Source organism: Nannospalax galili, unplaced genomic scaffold (genome assembly GCF_000622305.1).
Source record: "Nannospalax galili isolate Female #2095 unplaced genomic scaffold, S.galili_v1.0 scaffold395, whole genome shotgun sequence".
Taxonomy (NCBI): Eukaryota; Metazoa; Chordata; class Mammalia; order Rodentia; family Spalacidae; genus Nannospalax; species Nannospalax galili.
Genome location: NW_008335527.1, coordinates 466,735 through 472,076, shown reverse-complemented (window position 1 = coordinate 472,076; position 5,342 = coordinate 466,735). Strand labels below are relative to the sequence as shown.

Genomic DNA, 5,342 nt, shown 5'->3' with positions numbered 1-5,342 from the left:
TCAGGAAGCAGTATTGGTTCCCCAGGTGTCTGGGGCCCCAAGACTAGGAATGGCACAGGGCCCAAACTAGGAGTATAGAAGGGGGGGCGATGGAAGGGTGAATGTGGCTTAGGGAGTCCCGCAGAGAGCTGTGCTATAGACCTACCCCAGGAGGCCTGAGGATAGTAGTACAGGCTAGGAGAGTTAGCCGGTGGTGCAGGCTCAGGGAAGCAGGTAGAGGTGAGGGCGGGCCCAGGACCAGAAGCGGTGCTCCTGGCGCCCAAGAACGGGACTGAGTTGCTCTGTGTGAGAAGGATCAGGAAACAGTATTGGTTCCCCAGGTGTCTGGGGCCCCAAGACTAGGAATGGCACAGGGTCCAAACTAGAGTATAGAACAGCGGGCGGGGAGGCAGGGGCGTGGGGGTAAGGGTGAAGGGTGAATGTGGCTCTGGGAGTCCTGGTGTGGAGAGCTGCGCTCCCAACACATTCTTAAGCAATATATGAAAAAAAACATAAGGGAAATGAATAAATGACTTGGGGGAAGTTAAAATAAACTAAACATAGGGGCCCCAAGACTAGGAATGGCGCAGGGTCCAATCTAGGAGTATAGAACGGCGGGAGGGATGGAAGGGTGAATATGGCTTAGGGAGTCCTGGCGCGGAGAGCTGCGCTCCCAACACATTCTTAAGCAATATATGAAAAAAAACATAAGGGAAATGAATAAATGACTTGGGGGAAGTTAAAATAATATACACACTAAACATAAAGTTAGTAGAAAAGAGTAAAGTTTAACAAGAAGTTAATTAAATACAGAATAGAAACAATAACATCAGTGAAAACAAATGATCTTTGAAAAGTTTACTAAAATTGACAAATCTTTATCCAGATTGACTAAGAAAAAAAGAGAAACTATTAAAACTATTTAATCACAAGTGAAAGGAAAAAGACATCGCCACAAACCTTATCAAGTAAACAAAGTACAAGGGAATGCTCAAAATGTAATACAAAAACTGTCTAATGGATAAATGCACACATTTTAGAAGATACAAAATTGTAAAGTAATCACAAAAAAGTCTTAAAAATCTGAAAGAGCCGGGCATGGTGGCACACGCCTGTAGACCCAGCACTTGGGAGACAGAGGCAGGCAGATCTCTGTGAGTTCAAGGCCAGCCTGGTCTACATAATGAGTTCCAGGACAGCTGGGGCTACAGGGAGACCCTGTCTCAAAAAGACCAAAAAAAAAAAAAATCTGAATAGAATAATGACATTTAAAAACACCAAGTCTGTAATCAAACATCTTCCCATACAGGAAAATGGAGGACAAAGACTTTACCAGAAAACTCTCCTGAACATCTGATCCTCAATTTCTTTTTTCTTTGCTTAGTTGTTAAAAGGTTTCCTTTAGTGATGATACCTGAGACACTTGAAACAATAATTCAAATCTACTTAATGTTACTGAATTATGCACCTTAAATTGGCTGAAAGAATAAATTTATATTAGTAATTTTTTTTTACCAGAATAGTTTTAGAGTTTAAAATCTAATGATCAGATTTCCATTTCTAAAATTTGTATTAAGAAAAAAATTCAACCAAATCATCTGTTTTATACTCTCTTTACTTTAAGGTTGTGATTTTTATTATTAATTTTTTGTTATCGTGTATATGCATGATATGTGTCTGGGCTTGTGCCCCAGTGTGCATTTGGAGGTCAGAGGAAATCGTTTGACAGTCAGTTCTTTCCTACCACCATGGGTTCTGGATGTACAAAAAGAAGCTTCTCTGACTAAGGTTGGAAGCAGCACTAACCTATAGTGTGTTAGAGGCTGTGGACTCTATCAGCAACTTCCCAGGGGCTTCCTGCTTTTCACTGCAAGATTGGGACTGCTGAGGCGGGGGCTTGTTAGATGAACTCCTTAAGCCATTCCTTGCAGTCCCCCGCTGAGCTCTGCCATAAAAAGTCAGATAGATCCTTGTCATTTTCCCACTTATCTTTCATCCACCTGGATCCAGGATGATCCTCTGTCCAATTTCTATTGTCTGAGTCAATGTGGAACATTTTCTGTCCATTGAGGCTAAAGTCCCAGTATCCGTGCATGTGCCCCACAGGCTGAGGGGCTCTGCCCCCAACAGAAAGAGCTCAGGCTGTGGTATAGACAAATCCTTTGTCTCCCTGTGCCCTCTTCATTCCCATCCTTATCTCTTGACCTGCTCTCTCCTCCACATTTGGCCTTGCTGCTAGACTCTAGGGTGGTACCATCCATGTTGTTTGCCATGAAAACAATGAATGACCTTAACCTGTCACAAAATCAGCTCTCTCTTGCAGGGGTCATGTGAAACTTACTTCTGATTGTTATTGTTCTCAATCTTAAGGTCAGGTAGTTTCTCTTTGAACAGGTCACTCGCATCTTTTAGAAAGTCAGATTGTTTCCCCAAGATCTGTGTGGCATTCAATCTATTTTCCAGAAGAGTGAAAAACTGGTACTTGTTACTGCTGCTGTTGTAGTCAAGAAAAATTTTCTTGTTCAGCAGGACTTGGGCTCCATTCAACCATGATCCAGTTTCAGACTTACAGACAGTAAAGTTGGAGCAAAGAGAGGGAGCATCTGTGGAGAAAACATGGGTAAGGCTTGGGGTGGGGAGCAAGGGAGCCAGAGACACTATGTTTGTGGCACCAGGAGAATCCTGGAAAGTTGTGACAAAAAAGGAAAACAAAAGAAAAAGTCCCTGGGGGCTAGAGAGATGGTTCAGTAGTTAACACGATTTGGATTTGCTGCTGTTCTGGAAAACCCAAGTTTGGTTCACATATCAGCTAACAACCATCTGTAACTCCAGTGCTGGGGATCTGATGTCTTCTGGCCTCTCCCTCCCCCCACTAGGCACATATATAGTGCACATACATGCATTCATGCAAGCACTCATACACATAAATAAAAAACCAAATATTTCTTTAATCCCTGCCTAGCACCCCACTGCACCCTTAAAGTCTAATATTTCTCCTTGGCTTGAAGAGCAGGTTAAGGCCTGGCCAACTTCTGCTCTCCACTAGGACAATCCCCACATCTGTTAGCACATGACTTGTAGCATAATACCAGGTTTGTTATGGAAGGAAAAGGTCTGGATGGCCTTTCTGGTTCCATCCATTCTGGAGAATCTCCAGAAGCTGTCTGTGCAGATGTGGATACAGGACAGTGTGTGTGCAGGCCAGGGTGGAATCTAAGTTGGAGAGTTTATTGTGATGAGATTACTCTTTCAAGTCGTAGGAGCCTGGTTCCATCCATTCTGGAGAATCTCCAGAAGCTGTCTGTGCAGATGTGGAGACAGGACAGTGTGTGTGCTGCTCTGGAAGATCAGTAGATTCAGGCCAGGGTGGAATCTAAGTTGGACAGTTTATTGTGATGAGATTACTCTTTCAAGTCCTAGGAGTTAACACATTTTATAATTATCTTTTTACTGTCAATTTGATGGAGCCTAGAGTCACCTGAGATTAGCGTTTCAGTAGAGAGACCTCCCAGATCAGAGTGGCTTGTGGATGTCTATGGGGCATTGCCCTGCTTGTTAATTGACTTGATATGGTCCATCCCACTGTGGGCATCACCATTCCCTGGGCAGTTTGTCCTGGGCTGTATAACAAAGCTAACCCTGCAGGAGCCAGTGAGCCAGTGAGTCAGAAAGCAGGACCTCCGTGGATCCTGCTGTGCCTCTTTGGCTGTGAGGGGAGTTTGTTGGTCAGAGGTAATTCTGTGTGGAAGAGCAAGCAGCCTCCTGAGGTATGAGGAAGACCGTCTTTAGAGCGACCCAGGCCTTGGGTGTGGTCATGACCTTTGCCCATCACATCTGGTCTGTGGGGCTGGGGCTTTTCTAGCGATTCTGCTTATTGATCCTTCCCACCCTCAGTACCTTTTTGTTTAAGGTTTCTTCTTCTAAGCTGTGGAGGAGGGAATAGGGCAGGGTGAGATTGAGGAACAATGGAGCCAACTGGAAGGAGCCTGCGGGGTCAGTGCACAGCTGAGGAGGTTGGAGGAGCAACCAGACAGGAATGCTATCTACAGAACTAGGTGGCGGGTATGGTCCTCTCTTTTCCCCAGTTGCATCCTGGAACTCACCTGCAGCCCCAGCGGTGCACAGAGAGCTCAGCAGGACCAAAAGGCGCAAAGCCAGGACACAGTGATCAAGCTTGGCTGCTGGTGCTCATGCCATGGTTCCTTTTCCAGACCGGCCAGCAATAGATGTGACTTGAGCTTTCAAGAGAGAGAAAACTTATGCATTCCTGCAGACGACCGGCACACAGAGAAGTCCCAAAGTTCCAGAAACCTGGGGCTTGAGTCCAGTCAGTTATCCATGCCCCTGTCTTCTCCCCCCCCGCCCCCCGTCTGGTGTCACCAGGTCAGTTCCGAGTTGCCAAATGTTTCTCTAGATCCCATCGGGGTCGCTCCTGGGTCCTCGTGGCTCTGGTCCCCTCCTCTTTCTAGAGGAGGAACGGCCTCTTTTCTGCCCCACACCTGGCCAGGGAGGAGGGGACCTGAACCAACGCAATGGATGCTCCACCCAGGTCTGGTGATACAGGCTTTGCCACCTGCTACTCACCAAGTCCAGCCCCCTCCAGTCATAGCCTTTCCATCCCAGGTTCACCGCCAACCCCAGTCTTGCCTAGCACACACTTCCTATCTTCCAAACAGCACAGGTCCTCCTGGGTTCCCTTCCCTCCTGGGTTCCCCTTCCTTCCTGGGTTCCCCTTCCTTCCTGGGTTCCCCTTCCCTCCTGGGTTCCCCTTCCCTCCTGGGTTCCCTTCCCTCCTTCTTCCCTCTTCTCCCGAAGCTCTGTATCCTTCCTTGTACTTAGTGACTCGTTGAAGAAAATTGTTGGCCTGCTTGATTCTCTAGCACAGATGGTAAAAACTGGATGGTTATAGAAATTAGCATGGTCCCTGCTCCAGGATGACACAAATTCATGAAGAATTCCATATTTTTCAAAGATTCTGCAGACTGACTAGAACCTCTTGACTGTGGACAGTCCAATGTTGCAGACTGAGAGCCAAATTACATTGAGCTGTCTTTAGTCTCTTCAATAGGCTTTGCTACCAACCTTATATCTTACCTAATATCTTTATGATTATTAGGGAAAATTTTAGGAATGTATTATTGAGAAGATCTCTGGATTCCACCAGCTCTAAAGCCAAGAACGTTATATTGTAGGATAACGCCTGAAAGCTGTAGAATAGGTTCCTTTATTCTGCTATAACCAACCTACCTGATGTCTCGACAATATGCATTGATTGGTATATGCATTGATTTCTTTCTATTGTACTATAAATGTAAAAATTCATGTAAAAGCAAATCATGTCATTCAGAGTAATCCTGAATCTG

At 45.6% G+C, this 5,342-nt stretch overlaps 1 non-coding gene across 1 annotated transcript; it reads left to right on the top strand.

The window, feature by feature from the left end:
• Positions 1–4,843: 4,843 nt before the first annotated feature.
• LOC115069908 lies at positions 4,844–4,946 on the top strand. Its single transcript, XR_003849153.1, has one exon. It is a non-coding gene; the product is annotated as a U6 spliceosomal RNA (small nuclear RNA).
• The last annotated feature ends 396 nt before the right edge of the window (positions 4,947–5,342 follow it).